The following is a 24,105-nucleotide window of genomic DNA, read 5'->3' on the forward strand; positions in this document are numbered from 1 at the left end:
CCAGCCTTGTCTACGTTTGGACATACCTATGTATAAAAAAAAAAATGGCAATATTTTACTGCTTACAAGTACCTACCTAGCATATCCTTCTAATAGCCTTTCAATTTTTTTATTTAATTTTTTCAATTTTCATAATCGGTAGATATTTTAGTAACAAGTTATTTAAATTAGAAAATACAAAATGTCATTTTAGTTTGGTTAGAATGTAAGTTTCAGTTTAAAATTGGAGGTGATTTTTCTCAAAAATTGCGCTATATAAATCAACCAAATATTAAATATTATAGAAAAAAATAAACGAAATAGTCTTTCCAAACATTTCGTTATACTAGAAATATTGTTGATCTTTTTTTTGTGTTCAAAATAGTTTCAACCCCAACTTTCATAATATTTAATTGAAAAGTTTTATTACAAGTACTACTACTACTACCATCACGCCATTTCCCCGTAGGGGTAGGCAGAGAGAATGGACCGCCACACACGTCTATCCTGGCAAACATTCCTAGCTTCTTCCACATTCATACATCTTGTCATACATGCCCTTCGGTTCTGTCTGCTTTTGACATGACCAGACTTAAGATTTTGTTTTAATACATACTTTTACATTTTTTCGTCGTCTATTCGTTTTACGTGACCAAACAATCTCAGAGACCCTTTCTTTATACTATCAATTATACTTGACTCAGATTTACACTCTCGCTTGATTTCATCATTCGTAACCCTGTCATACATTAATTTCCCACACATTCGTCTAAGAGATCGCATTTCAACCGCGTTCACTCGGCTTTCATCCTTCCTCTACCAGTTCCATGTTTTACTTCTATACATAAGTGATGGGACTAAAACTCCGTTGTGCACTGCCAGTTTAGCTTCGATTGACATATTTTTACTAGCAATTACTGTGCTCAGTGCTCCGTTTATTTTGTTGCCCGCATTCACTCTCTTTTCAACATCTTTTTCTACTCTTCCATCTCTTGAAAACACGCTTCCCAGATACACAAATTCTTCTACTAGTACATAAATTCATCTAACGCTAAACAACTCAGCACCTTTTTTCCACTACGTTGTATTAATTGATGATTCATATGTACTATAAATGCGATCATTAATTTTATTGTTTTGTTATTATTTCTGCATCAAAGGAGGGAAAGCGCCATTAGAAACAACAGTAAATAGTAAATGCGACTGAATTAATCTCAGACATAAATAAACATTCGACATTATAAGATGCAAAGTTTATAATGAAATGTAAATAAATAAAAACATGTAAACAGTAAACTGGGGAACCTATTGTTGATTGTCAATAGTGATACTACAATTGAATTTATATCATTCTCTTAGAAAATTTAATAAAGCAAATAATACAATATCTATAAATGTAAGTAAATTTTTGTATATTTGGGTAATTCATAAGAACTCAAATGTTTTATTTTTTAAATACGTAATTATGTACATACATTTACATTATCAAAGAATGTGGATTGTGGTCGCACTGCTATGCAGATGATACGCAGATTTATTTTTATTGCAAACCAGGCGAGAGAAGTGTGCTTGTCAATTTAATTGATGGATGCATCAAGAAAATAGGAAACTGGATGGCTGAAAACAGACTAACATTAAACCCATCAAAAACTGAACAACTGTGGGTGGCTTCAGCCAGACGACAGAATTTGATCCAGGATACGGCTCTACCCAATGTAGGGAGTGCCGTTTTACCCACCGTTAAACTACTGGGAGTTTTACTCAATTCTGACCTATCTCTTGACGCTCAAATTAGTAGAACGATAAGTTCATGCTTCTACCAGCTGAGACAAATTAAATGCATACGCAAAAATTTGCCGGTTGATGCCGCCCGTCAATTAATAAATGCGTTTGTAGTGTCTAGAGTCGATTATTGTAATGGTATCTATGCAGGTCTACCAATGAACAAAATGACTCGCCTACAATCTGTATTGAATGCCGCAGCGAGACTTATTTTCGGAATCTCTAAGTTCAGTCATATCACTCCACTACTTCGGGAACTACACTGGCTACGTTTTCCACAGAGGGTCGAATACAAACTCTGTTGGCTTATGTATAAGTCACTGCACAACTCGGCTCCGGAATATCTAAGGGAACTATGCATTCCAGATGAACTAGCTGACAGGCGTCTCACGCTTAGATCAGCTACGTCTACGGCGAGAGGAAAAGTTATTATACCTCTACGCAAACAGCGCACTAAATTTGGTGAGCGCGCATTTGCGGTCGCAGGCCCTATGGCATGGAATGCTCTCCCAGCAGAGGTGCGAGGCTGTGAAAGTGAAGTGATGTTTCGGAAAAAACTTAAAACCCACTTGTTCTCTAAATCATTTGAATAAATCCGTAGCACGTGACAACAAAATAAATTATTTTAATCAAATTACAAATTTAAAGCTTCAATTAAATTAACTTAACAGTAGAATCACCATGTAAAGCGCCCTTGAGGTATTTTATTACGAAAATGGCGCTATATAAGTTATCCACAATACTATTTATATTTTGATTGTATTTTTAAAACTAGTGGGTATATTGCCAAGTGTTCATTTAATTTTATAACTATTTCTAATCAAATTGATATAATTCGGGTATTGTTATTAGTTGTTTTTAATTTTTAGAACTTATAAAATTAAATTATTAATTTGTTACACTTATATGTTTATAATTTGTTATCCTCTTTAATTCTGAGTTACACTTCGACCAGTTTCGAGGTTACTACCTCATCGTCAGGAATTAAATTAACTTATAATTACACGCGTTGCTATTTATATAATAAAATATTGTATGAAACGAGGTAGTAACCTCGAAACCGGTTGAAGTGTAACTCAAAATTAAAGTGGTTTATACAAATGTATGTATTTATTTATTTACGGTTCGCTGAACCTTTTACATAATTACAATAAAACCAGTGAAAAAAAACAACAAAAAATTGCATCTTATTTAAAAAAAGGAACAAAAACATCGAGAAAAGTAAATGATGGTAAACAGTATTTATATGTAAAAAATAAATATTACATTTGTAACAAATATAAATATTTACATGTGTAAAAGAAAAGTAAATTACAGAAAATAGCAGTTTTAAAAAAGAGAAAGAGCTTTAAAAGTATATAAAAATATACACACTTTTAAAGCACTTTCTTTCATATATCAACATATAAGTGTAAAATGTCATACCACAAAGTGAAACATGTTTTTGATAACAATAATATATTAATTTGTTTAATTTTTCATAAAAATTGTAATTAATTACCTGTAAAAATAAACATACTTCTGTAATTAAGAAGAAAATTTAATTTTAATGGGCTTTAGATTAAAGCGGCTTGTTATCATTCGTATTTTTTAATTTTCCTTTATGACGCTATTTTTTAACATTCCCTGTAGTTATACGTTTTGTAATAATATACACATAAAAAGAGATAATCACCTTGTTGATAGGGAGATAATTGAGAGGCAAAAAACCGAACCTCACCGATTATAAATTATTTAGTTTTTATAGTACCAGAAATTAAGTAGGAACTTTTTCTACCAAATACTTTAACAAACAAATAAACTCATAAATACCTTTAGTGCCTATCGCTTTATTCCGTGTGTTTTTGTATTGAAGTGCCGCTTGTTTCGTAATATTTTAAGCTTTAACTGTTAATATAAGTTATGATTGAGAAAGTATCATAGTGCAACAAACAGTAAACTAATGTGGATGTATTTATTGTATGTATGTGCACGACGAGCTTTGTACGGGTCATACTTACAAGTCCAGTTTTTAAATACAGGCTTTAGAAATCAATGTTTGACAAAAGAGTCAAGTTGAAAAAAATATATAATTTAAGTCTTGAGATTAAAGTGTGAGTCCGGGGACAATGAAGCATTGAAGTGTAAAACCAACTTAAAAACCGTTGAGATAAAATATATGAAAATGACACTCCATACGAATCCGTGCTAAAAAGTCGTCCTCAAAGGAAAGGGAATGATCAGTGGAGGGAGCAAGTCTAGTGTCGTCACGTCATAAAGCACAGACAGCTTACATCGGTCTACCGCGAGTTCTATTCAGTATGTCGCTTCCTTAAGAATACGCGTCACTGAAAAAGATCAAAATCAGCCGAGGAATGTTCGCAACAAACTTAAGCCCGTTCTATCAAACACATGCCAATTGACCGTAGGTAGAGGGACCATATTTCGAACACTTACGCTTACTCTAGGTAATACACCTCAATGTTAAAAGCAAATATTTTCCATCGACCCTGCTAGGGATTGAAACCGGGAGTTTTTCATAGGCAAAACATAAGTAAAATGGTGAACGTTGCGCAGCGTGTCAAGTGACCACTTAAACCAGCTAATGACAGGTTATAAGCCCTGTAAATGCTTAGACATCCGTATCAAGTATCTTCCTACCTCAAAAATGTTATTCATCTCTGTTACGGTAATTTATCTTAATTAGAGCACACATACTGCGCTGATTTTGATAGAAGTCTATATTTTATGCTTTTCCAGCTTGTTTCAAAAACATTGTGCATCAACTCATTAACATACTCGTTAGCAGAATAATGTAAAATGTCTCAATCAACTTACTTATTATATTATTATTAATATTATTTGACACTTTATATACATATACAAAAAAATATACATATAGGGGCGGGCATATTGCCTTAAGGCAATTTCTTCCTACCTACCCAAACCGTTCAGTTTGAGAAAATTATAAATACATGGACATATTGAATCTTACAATTTTATACAAAAATTAAAAGCAAAGATTAACAAAAATAAATATATAAATATTTTAAAAAAATAACACTATACTTTGAAGAGAGGAGAGGGGATGGGAAGGAAAGAAGAAGGATAAAGGAACAATTTAAATATTTAGATAGTGACATTATACATATTATAAACCGATGATGAGCGAATTCCTTTTTACTACAGCCACTTTTTCTTATGATATCTTTTGCTTCGAGTACCCATCGAAAACATGGTTTTCTTAGGATTTCCCAATGATTCAAACAAAATTTTTTAAACTGTATAGGTTATTTATAATCGGAAGATAATTATCTAAATTTTTGGTAATGCAACTTGCAACCCTTTGTGAATCTTGAACGTTTCCAGGGAACTTATGTTTGACTTCCGCTGCACCAATATGGAGTTTATTTTGATTTAATCCATCCACCTTCACCAAGGTCTGCCAATAGTCCGTCATTTAATGGTGTTTCTTTTACCTAAAACCTAACCAATATTTACGTGTTTCATATTTCGCTTCATGTTATTCATAATATAAAATAATTGTATAACATAAAAAATATTACTTTCTTTTTTAGTCAGTCTTTTTTAAATTTGATCAATTTATATTTTGAGTTGAAACTAATCATAATGTTTTCACAAGACAAAAAATTAAACAGTTAAAGTAAAGCTAATTCGCGTACAACATAAGGATAGAAAAAAACCTTCATTCGTTTCATACCAAAGTATGAGTACTGAAACACGGCGTTATATACATAATTTACAATGAAATATTATAATTAGATATGATTTATTGAATAAAACTTCAATTAAAATTCCGTTCTGTACAAGAAATAGGTAGGTACTGTCACATGGTCTATCAGTAGAGTTGTGCAAGGGCCCTCATATAGGCCAAAGGGAAGCAATAAATCACTTCGACCCCAGCAGGGTTGCCCCACAAGAAGAGCTTGTGTTAACCATTCTTGTTCCTGGAATTCCGACAGGAAATATCATTTTTACACATTAGTTTCTTTGAAACTTTATGCACTTGTACTTTGGAAAACTTGGCGGTAACTTTGAGATTTTTTCTGCTTTTAAATTAGATTGGTTTTGTTTGGTTTTTTCTGGCCTTTAACGTACGTATCTAAAAAAAATAATTCATTCTCATCCAGTAGACACATAAAAGTACATAAAATATTTGAAATATACGAATAACAATATAAATAACAAAACATTTTAGTACGTTTGCAATAAACGTATTCCAAAAATGTAATAAATCGTGCATCAGAGTTTTACTATACTCTCCATTCTTAGTACCTACGGGAAATATCAAATAGACAACATTAAGTTATTATTGAATGTTTCATTAATTTTGTAGGGTACTTAAGGACTGAACTTTACTTTTTAGTGTTCATATATTAAATAATAAAGTAATAAAAATTGCGCATGACAAATACGATGAGAATATCGTTTACTTATGTAAACAAACATATTATATTACTAATTAGTGGAAACTGGTTTTGTAAATATTGTTGTATTCATTAAAAAATTTATTCAATATTTTGTACTTAACTAATCAGTACTTTTACCATTATATCGTGATGTTATTACTACAACTAGAAAACATTAAACTCAGCATTTTTGAGTTGACCTTAACTTAGTAATATTTTTGTTAATTAAGTTAATACAAAACTGCTGATTTTGAAGTTACCAAGTTGTAGTAATTAAATTGCCCCACGATGTTGTACATACACATTGTTTTAGTACGTTTTTGTACTAAAAAAATATTTTATTTTGCTCATCCTTAAATGAGTTTTTTGCTAAAAACCCCGTAGAAATTCAAATAATTATCTTTGTCTAATACGTTATTTAAATAAATATCTAATAATGCATTTGTTTTAGTCATTTTTAAGGTCCACTTTTTTGGGCAATTAATTTTCAAACGAAGAAACCGTCACGCCGTTTTTCTTTTGGGGTAGGCAGATAATGTACAACGCCATATTATTATGTCATTGCAGACAGACCTCGTTTTTTCTACATTCATTCGTCTTCTCATTCAAGCACGCCTATTATTTCAACTTTTCACTAACCCATCTACAAGTATTTGTTGAATTTGGTCATTCTATGTTTTTCTCATTTTCTGCATTTATCAACATTCGCATCGTTAATATTTTGAGCAGTTCTTTTGCAGTTCATTTGCTCTACACGTACAAACCAACGCCGCACATATTTATTGGTTTTGTGAATAATGCATGCCTCAGCCTTATATAATACAGGAACCTTAACATTTTTCTCATAGAACAGCCATATATTAAAGATATTTCTGATTATTTTATCTTGTATATAAACATATTGTGATGAAGGTGATTTTTTACGGAATGGCGCCTTAAAAACGAGCAACTAATAAGCGTTACAAAAAGCTTTTTGCCAGCCCTACACTGCAGTTGACAGTCCTAGCTAGATAATGAATATGGGAACACTTCGACCGTGAATGTTCCTTACATGAAAACTATACTATATGCACAAACCGCAGTTTCACAAACGGAGAAATATTACACGAGCGTAGTTTAGGGCCGTTGCACCGAAAAAGCGTTAAATAATATTTGAGTCCTTAGGTGCTTTTATAAATGAAAAACTCGGCAAAGTTTTAATGATGGTTTTAAAAACGATAGATGTTTCGACGTTTATGAAAAACCTCTTTGAGAGGGGAGTAGTAGACTTACTTGTTATTGGCTAGTTTGAGTTATCACTTTACCTACTAAGAAGCATTTACCATTATGTGGTCTTAGTCTGTAACTAATTCGTTTCGTAAATTCATTCGTATCGTATCAGAGGGAACGGGAGCGAAATACGAATTTGATTGCATTTAAGTGAGATGGATACAACATGACACGACGAACGAACGAACTTACAAAATGAAATTGTGACAGAATATGCCTCCTGTTGATTTTGGATGAAATTCTATGAGGGTTAAATACAGTATTTGCCTACTCAAATATGTGCGTTGAAATCATTAAACGTGATCCACAAGCATCTAAATTACAAAAACAGAGACTATAGACATATTGTAAATTCAATTCAACTCGGTTTTCGACATTACTCATGGAAAACCCCAAAACGCATAATACACACCTCTACCGATTGCGATACGGTACGAATTCTAAACAGATAGTATATAGGTACATTTCATGCAGATAATGTGACTATTCTACAATAAAACCTAAATAACCTTCTTTCCAAAATCTGACTTCTCGAAAACACTCGAAAAACCTGTGTTATTTCAAACACGCATTGCGATCTTTTATGTCATTTTTAATCATTACTGTGTGCGATTAAATGTTATAGTTTATTTAATGGCGAATCGTAGAAATTAATTAAGGAATAAGGTGTTTATTTATTTGTTTGTCTTCAACAAACCACAATAAAATAACGAACCTACTACTCGAGTCGGATACGCGCCTTGAACTTTAGTCGCGAGCTGTCGAACTTTCAACCGTAGACGTTCAAGATCGGGAGAACCTGATGGCATGTAAAGTATTCAAGCTCGGTTGAAGAAAGGCATTCATAGTATCGACCCATCTAATCGTATTGCATTTTCATGATGACAATAGTTGTTACTAAAGTTTGGTGCCTTGAAACATCAAACCCAGAATTATTGCGAAGCAAATTATTCGAAACTCAATTTCATGCTGGTTTTGGTCCAAATGGTTTTTGGGCACTTTCTGTGTCCAGGTGGCTAAAAATTACAGTTCTGTAAGTGCAATGGAACCAAAACCCTGGATGAGTGTTTTTGACTCAAAGGCTGCTCTCAGGTAAAAATCCTGAGTAAAGAAATCACGTCGAGATAAGTCAGCCTCTTTGTTAAGGGGTTGGCGCATTCGCCTACCATTCATTCTTGAGGTCCTGGATTCGATTCCTGGTAAGGTGAACGTGAAATATTGATTGTAAAGGTTATTTAAACTGCAATATTTTATTTTTAGGGCTGATTACTCTACCTTCATGTATCAGATTATTAAAATACGCTACATTTGGTTTACAAATTCAGTACTGGGTAAGTATGATGATTGAGCCCAAAGACTGCAACTGAAAATATTGTTCTGGAGAATTGAGAACCTCTTACACAAGCATACAATGTGTCGTGATATCTCTCGGTTTATTTTTTTTAAGTGTCAACATCAGCACCGACAAACGCGAGCGGCCTAAACTCTCTCGGTCGGATCTTCATATGTCCTCCCGTCCTCTGCTACCCTGTTCCCCTGTTCCCCTGTTCCCATTCCCGTCTCCCATTATGAATGGCACCGCATAAAGTTCAAGCCGTTAGTGTTACTAAAGCGATGACCCGTGAGAAGTGGAAATGTAATCAATGATATTATTCCAACACTACACTCGACTTTTATACTATTCATCCGCACGATAGGATGGACACCATCTACACTACTTTCAGTTTGTCAAATGATCAATAAAACAAATTTTAATTTATTAATCAATTTATAAATATTATAGCTTTTACCCGCGGCTTCGGTTACATGGTATTAGGGAGGAATTATTTAGGATATTTATTAGTAGTGTCGTTTATCAATAAGAATTTTTCCGTGGAACGATATATGTATTATTGGGATATTGAGATTTGAAGTAGCGTGATCTTCCAACAATCGCTATGAAAAAATACAAAGTTTCAAATTGATTATTTTTTACATCCCCCTTACCGCCCACTCACTTTGAAATATGTTTTCTCTTTGTTACTATATTTCATTATTGTTTAGTGAACTTTTTTCATTTTCGAGATAAAAAGTAAGTAGTTTATTTTCTTTTTCATCTTGTCGGCTATCCTTGTGCGAAAAATCAAGTCGGTCGGTCGCTGCGTCGAGACTTAAAGGACACGCAAACAAACATACTTTCGCATTTGTAATATTAGTACCGAAGTATTGAGGCGTTTGAACTCTAAACTTTTTTATTAAATATATACTTATACTCATCTTCTGATTTGCTATATTAACTTATTTTCTTCCATCCTTTTTATATAATATAAAACGAAATATACCATGAGAATTTACAAGAGCAAAACGAAGCTAATAGCCGTGGGCAGGAATGAGCAGCAAATGAGAGTAGTGATTTCAGGAGTGCAACTAAAGAATTCCGGGTTTATCTACCTTGAGAGTAAGATCACCTGAGGCAGTATTCTGAACACAAAAGCGCGCGTAGTTTTAACGTGTATTTACGTACTAAATACACGCTAATAGATCGATCTCTTCGCGCGCGATTCCGTTCAGAATACCAGCCCTGAGATGGTCGGTTAAAGAGAGAGTTTCACAGCCGTTTACATCAGAATCAAGACTTGCGTTTAACAGAAAATCTTTTAATCAAATGATCGTTTGAATTATAATCAATTGCTTTGTTTATTTAATTTATTAAAGCTGAGTGATAGGAGAAAACTGATTGATCTAATCAATTTAAACAAAATCTTGTATAATATTTTAGATTGTCCCTTGTTGCAAATGATAAATCTTTATGTTCCAACTGTTAACGAAAAGCAGACTGTATCAAAAAAACTAATTTATTCAGTTTCGTGAAAGGTTGGAAATATTTGAAGCTAGGAAAGGAACACGGAAATGGACCTACCTTTGATACGATGAGGATGTTCTTCAATTTTGCGCTCTTGATAATGAAATTCACTATGAATTATGTAACGATTTATGACAACTTTTACAACGACGCGCGACAAATCCAATATTTTTTATGCCATATTTGGTAATGTTATTTGTTTTGTTCCAAATCCAAATCTTCTAATTTTGTAGTTCTTCTATCTTGATGTAAGGTAGGTAGCATAAGGGTAAGTCAAGGGAAGGATGGGAAAGGTAATCGGCCAGGAATAATATCGATAAATGCAGTTATTTACTAAGCACCAACTGGAAACACGAGAAACTGTACCATCAACTATTTCATTGTAATATCAGCCGGACAATCTCTGGGTTCAATACTCACTTTAAGGCTTGAAGAATTTCCGTGTACCCCGCTCAGGGTGTGTTGTGCTTTCGAGACGCTTGGACGTGCCAGGATGATCTCTTGATGTTTGTGTGACCTACATCGAATGCAAAACGTCGGCAAAGAATTGGCAGGCCGTATCGACAACTGGAATATGTCACTTCCTAAGTATAAAGAGATAATAATCGCAATATTTCTGGCTAATGCATAATATATTGTTTTATATGTACACTCTGATTTAGATAAATACATTTTTTAATTTATTTTATTTTAAAAAGAGAGAACAAATATAGTTAGTTTGAGTCACTGAAACATTATTTACAAACAATCATACATACTGTATATATTAGTTCAACATACTAATTTAATTACACATAGGAAATAGACACTACTGACATTACAACAATAACCAATGAACCAAACATTCATTTGTTTATAAATACATATGTAAAATTTAATTTACTAACTCTATGTGTTCATAAAAAAAGGACGTAAGATTTACAAACTTAATATAATAATAATAATATTATCTGGCTGATTTATATGGCGCCATTTTTGTGAAAAATCACCTCAAGGGCCCTTTACAATTGTACACGTAAACTTGCATTCTAACTAAGCTAAAGTTACATAATATATTTCCTGATTTAAAATTGAAGGTAGGATAAACTAAAAAAGTGAGATTAAAGTTGAGATCTGAACTGACTGGACTGTCGATGATTCATAAGTTTTAAGGGAATTGGTTCCAGGCAGATGGGCCGGCAACCGTAAAAGTACGATCTCCGAATGCCAATCCGAAAGAGACACAAAGAAACTAAAGGCTTTCGAGTTGTGGTCCTAGAGGAGAATTCTGGGAAGTTCCTGGAGAGACTGCATCACGAATGGTGAGGCTTTTAGTAGTATCGAAGGAGTAAGGCATCTGTTGAAGACCATCTCCGAAAAACGTGCTAGATGGATAGGATAGTTACGGGGGTCTGAGAAGGCAACTAAAGGAGGTGCTCTCACCAAGAAAACCTGAAGGATTTGTGTGAGCTGCAGGTCATATAAAGACCTAAAGTGCACTAAAGATGCAGAGCTTTGCTGCAAGCTGATCCACCTTAGAGGGTTGAAACCAGAGAGAGATACAATTTTCATGACTGTCGTTTTAACAGCATTTTTGAAGACAATATTCTCTTAATTACTTCATTTGTAATAACTTTTTGATAAGTTTTGTATTGTAATATTTAATGTTTTCTTCTTTTCTTCTCAGATCTGCTCAAAGACGCAAAAGCATATTACTACGTAAATACTGCTGACATCCTGGAGACATGTATTTAAAAGTGAGTACAAAGCAAATTTAATTGGAATATTTTATAATTCTCATTAGTTTTAAGTGTAAATATGGACTATATTTATCAATTAAAACAAAGTGCATGTTATAAATTACACAAACCAATATACGTTTATGCAAAAGCGTTTTTAAAACTGTTAGATAAATTATGATATTTAAATATTTATCATTTTAAGTTATATTTTGCCTGTGGGAATAATAATACAAGCTAGTGAATCTTCTTAGTCTAGTAATAAATTGTAAAAACCACTTAATCGGAGCTTTATTTAACAAATTAATAATAGGTGCTTTTGTAAACAGAATTGTGGCGTTAATAAATAAATGCTTAGATAAAGTTCCCTAGAAATCGTGGATTACAAAGCCTTAGTTATTCATAATACTTCAATCATTGTTATTCATAATATTCAAGTATTATTTTCCAATTAATTAATTTTCCTATTAAAGCTGAACACCCCTTATAATGGCGTAACGGATAATCTATTTACTGAACATGTTATGCTTGTGCATAATAAGATAATCAAATAATGATAAGCAACTTTCATTTAAACTATTATGGTCAGTCATGGCTGGTTTTGAAGAGAACCTGCCTGTAGAAGAAAGTCATATTTCCAGGATCTCATAAATATGTAGGAGATGATTTTGATTTTGTAACCAACGCGTACCCACTGCCCACAACAGCGCAGTCCTCATTTGAAAAATGTTCATTGTATTTCGGTATGTGGTTCATACTTTAATATTACGTGTAGTATCTGATTACCACTTCTTTACGGTTCTCATATTTCAACATTAAACTTGTATTGATAATTATTTGCAAAATATATTTTTCATTTAATTTGTTTACACATTTGATTAAATAAATCATCTCTATGGAGAGTTTTTAAATACGATGCAATTGACGATACACAATAATTATCACTCGTCATAGACCTTTGAACCGTTAAAAAAAACTTACACTTCAAACAGATTTACTGTAGTTTATATACAAATTGATATTTAAGAGGTTTAAATACTTTAAAAAACACATGGATGTTGCCAGGTTCGAGTCCTTGAACAGTAGCTGTCTTCCTGATGAAAATATTATGAATTTACGCTGTAATAGTAGTTTTCCTTTTTTAATTTATGGGACCGACTGTTATTTAAGATAACGAAGGTTTTTTTTATTTCGTAGGAAAAATAAATCATTAAAAATATATAAATCAATAACATAAATACTATAAGTTTTTCTAGTGTTCTGTATAGTAAATATTCGTTTATTGCAGCTTCTGTAACCTGTGCGCGTACAAGTGATAATTTATTGTAATTTAAAATGATGGCATAATCGAATTATTTCCAGTGTCTAACCTCTCTCTTATGAATAGTCATAAATGCAATCATATCTCCAAATTCTATAGAATCATTTACATAGTACAGTTCCTAAAGAGTTTCCTTAAATTCTGTTTTGCATACCAAATACATTGCGCTAATAGAAACCGCGGTGTATGACCTACATTTCTTTCCACGAAAAATGCATATTTGCTTTGAATGCAGTTAACGAATTCGGAATAAGTTAAAACCAAAAATGTGTAAAAAAGGATTACGAAAGTTGTCATGAATAAAAAGAACTCGTAAAAAAGGGGAGAAATGTGTTTAATTATTATATTCTTACATAATATCATCCAAATAATTTAATTTACTAGAAGTGTAATTCTTAATTTTTTTATGAATCAACTAGTATATTAAAGAATACTCTCTCGAGACAAAATTTTACGAAATAATATTGTACATAAGCTAGAATAAAGGCGGCCTCGGGGTGTAATGGTCAGCGCGTTTGCCTACCATGCGAGAGGTCTCAGGTTCGATTCTCGACATGGTTGACGTATTATATATTTCATAGTCCCTGGACTGGTACCTGAAGCGTAAGACTGATCACCTTACCTTCATGTAACAAAATTGATTGAGATATGTTTTTATGTTTTATTTATTGAAAGAAAACAACAGCCTAAAATAGCCAGACTAAAATAAATATATTTACAAATAAACCAAAATTATAGGCCAATTATAGTTTTCTATACATTACTAAATACAATGTCAAAAAAAGAAGAAGAAAAGAGTACCTTTAAAAAGCCACTCCGCATCATTCCACGCGTAAAAAATAAATAAAATATTACAATAATAATGAAATAATAAAAAAATAAAAGAAAAAGTTTTTTGTTTACTCGGACTTAAAAATCCTTTCGCCGGTGCGGCGGATCCATACGGAGTAACCCCAGATCAGCCCTCCCTCCTTCCTTCTTTCAAACTAATTAATTAATTACAATATTAAAGAGTAGATAATAATTAAATATTAGGTAGGTACAGTTAGATTAAATTATAATTATTATTTTCAATCAGGGTTCTAGCATTTTCTTTAAATTTGTTTAAAGTGAGGAAATATATATCGATTTCAGTAAAAAACGTGTTATAATTATTTAGAATTCTGGGGAAAGATGCATTCTTATTATTATTCGTGCTTGAAATACCAACATGAAACAATTGTTGCAGCCTTGGTATGCTGCGATTGGTGTACTTATCCAGTGCCCTATGCACCATTAGGTGCGGAAAGAGATTGATGATGAGAATAAGATATAGGAAATAAATACACATTAAATATTACAGAAACGGGGACAAACAACAATAAATAAAGATGTTTGATATTTTTTTGTTATGATACCTATAATCATAACGAAAACCTATAATCCTTTAATCCAGGGGCGTGCGTTGAGGTTTTTGATTTGGGAAGCAATCACTTGGTACTAGGTACATAGGTAACATAATATGTATCTGAACTACCGAAACAGTAATTCGAATTAAGTGCTTTGAAATAAACTAAAAAGACATTTTGTGCCATAATTTCAGTATAAAAGATTTACATTTCATAGTTCAATATTATAATACTATCGTTTTTACCGATTTAAGTGCTAAATTTGCTAAAAAACACTCACGGTATTTGGAAAATACACATAGATTGGTTTGTTAGAACTGCTTCCACACAGCTAGTATGATCTCAATTTGCGCTTGCGCGGACTTGGGAATTCAGCACTGGGAGACCGCCCTATCGGAACCAGCAAACTTACGCAAGTGAGAGGTTGCGTGTGGGTTTATCGCAATTTTTTAGAAGTTATTAATGAATGAACATCGGACCCATCTCAGATCGCTACGATTAACAACAAACTAATTAAAAAATATTTGTTGTAGTTACTAAAAAGATTAGTAAACTTATAGCTGATTTTATTATATTTAAAAAAAGTACTGACTGTTTAGAAGTAGGGAAGCATTGATTCCATCCAACCTATGAACGAACCGCTCATGCTATAATCGAAACATAGCATAAAAGTCGTACCATAATCACATATCATTTGATTGCGTCATTAATGAAAACATTGATCTAATAATGTATTGAATTGTCTTGAGCACCTTGTCCCATGTCATCCCCTTTCGCATAAAATGTAGCTCCTCTTAGTTTGCTATACCCATTTATACAACATATTTTATACTAAAATTTGTATTTAGATTCAGAATCTGAAACTTGTACAAAGTCATTAGGATGTTTTCATTTTTGTTTAATTATTATTTATTTTTATATTAACTCACATACTAAAAACGTACATATTAAAATTTACGCTGAATTTCACAAATAAATAAGTTACTTGAAACAGAATCCAAATGGTAACTTTGCAGATTGTAGCGAAGTGTGTACATTAAAATGGCTGTTTTATTACTTCTTAATCGAATATCACGGTTCTATTTTGGTATAACATCCGACATTTATTTTTTAATTTACTTTGTTGGTGGCGACTCTTTTGTGGAAAAAAGGAGAACAAATGCGTTGTTTTGATAGTAATTGATTGAAATGATTAAACGTGACCAAATTAGGAAATTAATTTACAGCAGCTTATCGAAGCCGCTTCAGGTGAAAAAACCTCTCAGTTTTACGCTTAAAAGCACTCGTAATAAAAATAATCTTATGTCGGTAAGGAACTTTACTTAACTAGGAAACCAAAATCTTTACTTCACCGAAACTATTTGTGGGACCTTAACACAGTTTTATTTTCCCCATTAATTATTATTATATGAACAAAACAGTTTATTTAAATGTCTTTAATGCACTACAATACTTTCATTATTTTTATAAAATACGGAAGAATTTTGAAATTCAAAATAACAATGTTGTACACCTATGTAAAGTCTGGAGCAAAGAGGCAGACGATTAAAGGATATTCTCAAAAATCAAGACATCAAATAGGGAAATTAATTGTATTTTCAAACTCAATATGGATATTGTGGAGAAATGTTTTCATGTATAACTATGAAAAATGTAATATAAAAAAAATATCTCACTAGAACAACGCGACATGTTTGGCATTAATAGTTGTAACGTCAAGATTCCTGACGATGTTCTAAAAATTTTAATGGTTTGGAACAAAGCTAAAAATTAACATAAATCGTGACGTATTAGGGGCGTGGCCAATCCAATTACCGTTTGTGCGAGAATTCAAAATTTAAAAATATTTTTTATGCCACTACTAAGTAGCAATTTTTTTATTGGACAGTATTTCATTCTTAGTATTTTATTTAATATAAAAATGTTGAAAAAAACATGATATTTCCCTATAGTAAAGAATGCTATTTTTTATTATTATTTTAATTTATAAAATTTCGTAGCACAGTTTTGTTTATTGTTAATTTAGTTTTGTTTGATTTTGTTATAATTTCCTCTTATTTGTATTAGAAGCGCATCAAAACTGATTATTTATAATTACTTTGGTGCAATTTAGTTTATGTTTACGTCTCAGGTATCATTTTATGTACTATACATGTTATTTAAAAAAATACATGTTAAATTTAAAAAAAAACAAACTTGGAAAAAAAACTTTAATAATCTTCCAGAAATCCTGAAATCAATGCCAAATAATATCAAAACATTCCAGTTAAAATTTAAAAAATACACGAGACTCGATAATATCTAATTTTAAGCACTCTGTTTTAAACAGTAAAAATAAAATGTAAATAAAATTTATGTGTATAGATACTAAATATATATACATGTATGAAAATTAATGTAAAACGAACTCCCTCTCTAAACACAATTTTTCACTCTATTAGAGAGGTAGAAACTTTATAATTTATTATGTTTGTACCAACCATTTTGTAATTTTATACTTAAAATATATTTTGTTTTTTCAATAAATATAAAAATAAAAACACTATTTTTCAAATGGAATGTTCTAAATGTCCAAATCTATAAATCTTTAGAAAATCAACCACAATCACTCGGGATACGTGTGTAAAAATGTACTGTTTATTTTTTTTACTAGTAATTAACGTTTTGAAAATTGAATAGTATTTAGAATAAAATTAGTCTAATTTATTTTCGCCATTTTGTAACCAAACCAGTTCATTCCCCCTTTTATCCATTCGACTCAATATTCATCTTGACCTCCATTCCTTGTACAAGTGGGCACCAGACATCAACCCTGAACTAATTTAGCATTTAATCGGCCAAGCAGGTGTAGACCAAAGGATGACAGGTGATGGCTTTTAGAGCAATAAATGTTATGGCTAAAGATAAAACCGTTTTATTCTACAGAGCAACCCTCCTGTTATTATCTGATCATAAATGACGTGGCATTATTAATTCGTTTGTTGTTTTAACATTTAGGCGAAAAACCAACAATTAAATGTGATTAATTCAAATTAATTTATTTTACTACAATAACGCTACAAAAAACAAAATATTTTAGACGTTATATTGGAACAAAATCTCAAACTAAGAATCCTCGACCTATGGCTCGACATTATTAAGAAATAACGCACTAGCAAGAGCATTTGCTCTCGAACATAGTTTCACTGATGCGAAAGATGTCGATCTCCAAAGTGATGATGTTCAGCTGCCAGACTGCTCTTCCAATCGGCATATCCAGAGGCTAGTGGGTTCTGGAAGCCGGGAGGTAAAACAGTCTGTGCTGATGATAATTTGCTTAACATTTTTTTTTCTGATGATTAACTGGATAGTTGAGTAGGCCACTATAAAATGCTGTTAATAAACAAGCATCACCCACTGCTTAACAAGTTTTAATTTTCTTAATAAAATTCGTCATTTGAGGATTGTTCTCCAAAAAAAGAAATCTTTTTTGTAACATATTATTTTAAAAGCCACGAGGTTCCAAAAGTTCAATTTAATTATGTTTTTTTTATTAAGTTTTACCAAAGTTTTAATTAATTTGTCGTATGTAAGTCAATTGAGAGTATTATAAGCAAACTTAGAAATCTCCACCAAAAACGGAAAATTAGTTATTGATGCCAAAATAAACTATACATAAAAACTTATCTACTTAAATAATAGCGTAATTCAAAACCGTTTTTAAATCTTGCAAAAACAGATTTCAATAATGCTACTTGACACCGCAAACTTAGCATTCTCCATTGAGTTAGTGAAGCATAATTACAAATATCATAATTCTTTCTTCAAAGTTTTTCGCAAATATCTCAGTATCCTTCAATGGAGATTTCTAAGTTTGCTTTTAATACCCTCAATTCTATCATTTCCAAACGAGGTTTTGCATATATGTGAGTCTTAATTATTTTAGCCAGAAAGCTCATTTTCAATAGATTAAGTTTTTTTTATTCATATCTAGGATATTGGATGTATCGGAAGTAATTTAAAGTTTGCAAATTAATGAATATAATGAAAGCTTGTGAGATGAATGGAAGAAAATACGGGTATTTGCCATAAACTTATCCCGATAATTTCAATTATAATAATATTATTTCAGTACAATAGGTGAATGAATCTATAGAACAAATAAACATAAATGGTAAACTAACTCCTGTAAATAAACAAGCACTCTGGCTCGCCAAAGCCACAAAAGCGTATGGTTATACGTTCATATTATGGACAAGAAATGGAAATATACTTGCGAGGAAAGATAATGATTCCTTGTTTTTAAAATCCAATCCTCGATTTCAAGTTGGATAACAAAAAACCGTTTTTTTTTGTTGTGAATTTTGTATTTTACAGAATTCAGTTAAAACTCGAGGCAATAGTTCTCATTTATATATATGCCCAGTGGGTATTTTTAAGTACATATGTACAGCTCCTATCTATTATAATTTTTGATTGACCTTAATTGAAAATGAGGAACTAGAATCCCAACCGTCCATGCGCTCTGTAGCTGCAAGACGTACTGGGATATTTATTAATTGTACAGCGCCCTTGAGGTGATTTTCACAAAAATGGCGCTTTATAAATTATCCAACTATATATATATGTATACACAGAAAACTATTATTAAATATTGTATAACTGTATACTAAATTAACTAGTTGGTAGTAATGTTAATGTTTATTTTTGCATAAAAATGTCTGCCTTAAAACAGGTTGTACTTAGTTAGGCAGACTAGACATGATCCAGATACATTTATTACCTAAGTGTGTATGCAGTAGATAAAGTAATTGTTATTTTTGTTAATAAATTATGATTATTATTATTTAATTGAATCAAATAATATAGGCCTAAAACTAAGAATACTCCTAATCAAGACCTATGTATGGAGTTTCTTGATGTATGGCTGCGAGACATGGTGCCTATCCGAAAGAGATAAACGGAGACTAGAGGCTTTTGAGATGTGGTCCTATAGAAGACTACTAGGAATTTCCTGGAGAGACCACATTACAAATGAGGAGGTTCTCCAAAGAATCGAAGGTGGAAGGCACCTGCTCAGGACCTTGTCCGAAAGGCGAGCGAGATGGATCGGCCATGTAATACGTCAAGAAGGCCTCCTGCATGTTATAATGGAGGGGATGACCGAGGGGACAAATTCTAGGGGACGCTCACGCCGAGAGTACCTGGAGGTCCTATTAGAGGACGTGCGCTGTTCATCATATCTTGACTTTAAAAGAGCCGCACAAGACAGAGAGGAATGGAGGAGAATAATGAATGTAATTGCTGCCAGCCAATCCCAGGATTGAGACCAGAGAAGAAGATTATTATTATTATAATTAAAAGGAAGTCGAAAGACACAATGGTATAGTGGAAGCGGGAGAGAGGTGTTTAAAATTGAATTTGATTCAGTGATCGTATGAAAGAAGACAACTTGTTACCAAAGAAATCAAGACTAGTATGTTTGTTAGCAGACCTAAGAATTCTGGGCATAGGGGAATAAAAACCATAGTTAGTTCTATGGTTATCGGTTTGAAAGAGCAATCCATCCTAAGAATGATGCATCCAACCAATTATTTTTTTTAAAAAAACAACGGTATAATTATTCTTTAATCAAATGCAGTATTTAAAATTATCATTTTTCAATGACATATTTCAGTATTACCTAAGTACTAAGCGCAAAAGATTATCTGAAATTCGTGGAACTTTTCTACCATAAAACAGTCCTAAAAATAATTAATAAGACAAATATTGTCAAAATGAACAACGTAACAAAAAAACTAATCGAAAGAAAAAAATAATCATAATCATATGTTTAGAAATAAAAGCAAGAAACCTCGAATGAACAACATGTTGGTCGATGCTCAATTCATGGTGGTCTCAACATTTGTAATAAATACGTGAACAGCAGTGGCGAGCCGTGATTTATTTTATAGGTAATCTACAAAAAATGTTCATTCATTTGTACCTACATAAAAGTACATAATATTTAAGTAATATAATCTTAAATTATATTTTTTTCTGTGGTTCTGTGAAAATCAACTCAAACAACAATTATTCTTAACCACGCGATATACGTAGCTTTATCCTACACTATTTTAATACAATACTTGTTCAAAAGTGTATTTACAAATGCAAATACCTCAATAACATTCAGCAGTGAGCACTGGTCGATTCCTTTTAAAATGAAAAATGCCAAAAACAGCTACTGCAAACGCCACATGTCCTATGTGATACAAAATAAATATGTCAACGGTATTCTATCAAAGAAAAATAGTTCTTCGAAAATAATGTTCGAAATACTAGTTTCCAAATAGAGAATCTTCAAATAATATTTGTTACCTTGTTTTAGTAGTAAAAAAGCTTCGTAGGAAGGAATAAACTGAGATAATCGGCTAGTTTCATTGTTCACTGAGAACGGGCTGGGCGTTGGGCGCGCTTCATGGATACTTTTTTGTAGGAAGATATAAACGGTGGTGGGGATTTTTAATAAGTAACAATTATTTTATCAAAAGTCAAATATCACGGTAAGCTGAGGATAATCGTTTATTTTGGCGATTCGCCCCTGGTGAACAGGGGAGAGTAAATCCACAATTCAGTGACTCGGAGATGTAGATGTGTAAAAGTATAACTCCCCAGGCGTCACAAATAATAATGGAGTGAAACAAAAATAAACAAAATAAGAAAGGGGGATTGTGTGTTCAAGTAAAGTATCGTGCAATAAAATACTGACTGAATAAATTTGCCACTCATCCAGACTTCGAAACTTTAGAATTGCATTCTTCGGCTTCATTATTTTCAAAGCAATCGGCTTCAAGCGAGGCAGTAATTTCTCAACTTACCCTACCTTATCAACCAACATCTTCTTTGTCGGCATCGTAATGCCACTTGTTCTTCTGTTGAGGCATGATATGATTATACTCCCATGCAGTATCATAATATAACGATTATGAAGGCGTTCATTAAAATTTGCATTTGTTTCTCGTGTGAGCGTCAGGTGTTCTTGTTGCCAAAGTAATACATTTCTCCTTTGCGAATTTAAGTGAATATTAACTGGTTTGTGAATATTACATTTCCGTCGAAGATTTTATCCACTTATTGTATTTTTTCGACTTAACTAGGGATTTAAAAAACATTCGAATCTGAAAATTTCATCATTACATCGATGTAAATATGTCCTGCATTGAGGATAAACATTTTTCCTGCATTCAGAATAGTCTGTGTCGCCTAGTTCTTAAACGGTACATATAATATTATGTGTCTAAAATGTTGGGATTGTAAATTAACCCGTTCAGAAGTTTGAAAGCTATCATAAGCGAGGCAAAGCTCCTTCTGGCCCGCAAACTTGTGGTACCAAGCGTACCTATTTTCTATAAACGTGTTCGCCTACGAAGCTCGCAGTCCTGGGTTGGATTTCTGTCAGGGTCTACGTGAAATATTGGCTGTAAAGGTGGTTTAGTACAGCAACATTTCATAGTTCCTGGACTGACATCTGCAGCGTACGAGGACCATATGTAACAAATATGATCCAAAAACGCCGCATCTGTAGTAGCGATTTAATGTCCTATGCACCACTGATGCGAATAAAGAAATTATGTTACTATTTATTGATTTAAAACTTCAAGTACAAAGAATAAATATATAATAAATATAATAATATTACTATAATAAATAACTTATTGCTTATTGATAAAAGCAATATTTTCCAGCCAAACAAAAACAGATTGGTCGAAAGAAGAATTGGTCTAAAATTTATACTTAAAAACAAAATATAAATCAAAAAAATACATGAAAAAACATAATTAATTAAATATAACAGCAGTTTTTTTAATGGGGAGATAAGGCTTGCACATATTAACTTAAATTAAAGTACATTATGTTATACATATTAAAGAATGAGGAGTGTGGAATTAGGTAATGAGTTTAGAAGGAGAGAGAAAGCAAAAAAAAAAAAAAAAATGTTAATAAAACAATAAAGAGAAGGAAGGAGATTACTATTTATCTTGAGAAGAGCGAAGCGAAAGACTATGATCAGAAAGGTAAATGAAATTTTCAGCAAGATATTTTGGAGCTCAAAGGTTGTGAAGAATCGGGCACTATAGTGAAAAAATACCCCATGAATAAATATTTCATGCTACGGTTTTGTCATCAATTGAATCAGCGCTAGTTATTATTAAACGGTATAAGTTTTTCAAGAGTTTATGTTAGTGAATAGAGTGAATAGCACTTTGAATTTGAAACCAAGTGAATGAGATGCTAACTAAAGCTCCCAGTATAGTTTTTATGATATAACATCAGGATGTTTTAGAAAAATACCTTTATAAATATTTATTTAAGCCAAGTATTTGTCTAATTTACATAAAGACATTTTGGTTAATGATCACTAAGAGCAGTATCATCTAGATCTAAAAGCATAATCATTAAATTTACAATAAATTACCAGGGTAGCAGAAATGTATAGAAGATAATATTTATCTCGCTTTAGTTTATTCAGGGCCTCGATTATAAACGCTATTATACGCGCTTACCTTCATCGGTACATATCGAGACGGTATAAAGTAAAATCGACATTTATGTACAAAAACGTGTATATGTGTGTGAAAATTTTTGGTGTCTTCGTCGGTAACATATAACTGGACATATGTAGAAAAAAAATTGTATGCATATTATATTTTTCATAGCGAAAACTTAATTTTGCTTTGTGGATAAAAATGAAGATAAATGTTAACTTCCCATTGGAATACGGGCCAGGTAGGCGGTAGGTAAGTACGTGTTTACAGGAAATACAACAAATCAAAAAGAACAATCATCTGTTGTGAACGTGTCCATGTATCACTACTCACTACTCACTACTCACTACTCACTACTCACTACTCACTACTCACTTATACAAGATAAACACGTGATACACACAGTTCCCATACACTCACAAGCGTGCTGGGATCTGAGACGCGTACTACCTCACTAACACAATCAGAGCGCAGCATCATCAATGGGCGCCTCTTTTACCTCACTAATACATACAAAGTATAATATGTAAATTTTTATGAATGACGACAGTGGATATTCAAAAGCCGTCTGGGATATTTAAAGGATTCTGTTTATTATTTTGTTAATTAAAATTACATGAAATAAAATGTCTAGACGTTTTATGTTTCATTTAAAACGACTTTTTGGGTTTTTTTTACAAAATTTATTGGGATATTCTCTTCAAAATCATCGATAAATATATTTTTGAGTAAAAATTTTATCATTGTCCAGCCCCTTTTGGTGGTATTATTTGATTTTGTTTTTAATTAAATATTAACAATATTATCTATTGACTAATTTATTTTTACTCATATATGTGTCGCCACGAAATATTTAAAACAGCCACTCAATTGGGTAGCTAGGCTATTTA

At 32.1% G+C, this 24,105-nt stretch overlaps 1 long non-coding RNA gene across 1 annotated transcript in view; it reads left to right on the forward strand.

Moving 5' to 3' along the window:
- The window catches only part of LOC148279526 (uncharacterized), an 86,624-nt gene that overhangs the window by 23,765 nt on the left and 38,754 nt on the right, over window positions 1-24,105 (forward strand). The window contains exon 2 of the long non-coding RNA XR_015822843.1: window positions 11,948-12,017. This is a non-coding gene — a long non-coding RNA (uncharacterized LOC148279526). The remainder of the gene's footprint in view (window positions 1-11,947; window positions 12,018-24,105) is intronic.

The sequence above is a fragment of the Micrasema longulum genome, unplaced genomic scaffold (assembly GCF_059751315.1).
Source record: "Micrasema longulum isolate JH-2025_06_02 unplaced genomic scaffold, ASM5975131v1 h1tg000708l, whole genome shotgun sequence".
Taxonomy (NCBI): Eukaryota; Metazoa; Arthropoda; class Insecta; order Trichoptera; family Brachycentridae; genus Micrasema; species Micrasema longulum.